Genomic DNA, 290 nt, shown 5'->3' with positions numbered 1-290 from the left:
AGTATCATCAGAGCGCGCGTGTGTTTTCCGCGCAGGATATGAACGCGAGCACAGAGGGAGGCACTTTAATTTTAATTAGCGAAGTAACAGCTCGCGGTCGTCTAATCAGCACCAGGGTCAATGGACAGCACTACCGCACTTGATCGTGTTTAACACGACAGAATGCCCTCTGAACAGGAGAAATTCAGTCGACTAGTTAGTTCGAAATATAGTCAAAAAATTTTAGGCCTATTAAATCCATGGCAATATTGTTCTCAGTGTTAAAAATGTTGTCTGATTTATCTCACGAA

Source organism: Sinocyclocheilus anshuiensis, unplaced genomic scaffold (genome assembly GCF_001515605.1).
Source record: "Sinocyclocheilus anshuiensis isolate Anshui unplaced genomic scaffold, SAMN03320099.WGS_v1.1 scaffold306, whole genome shotgun sequence".
Classification (NCBI taxonomy): domain Eukaryota; kingdom Metazoa; phylum Chordata; class Actinopteri; order Cypriniformes; family Cyprinidae; genus Sinocyclocheilus; species Sinocyclocheilus anshuiensis.
Note: the sequence above shows the minus strand (reverse complement) of the source record.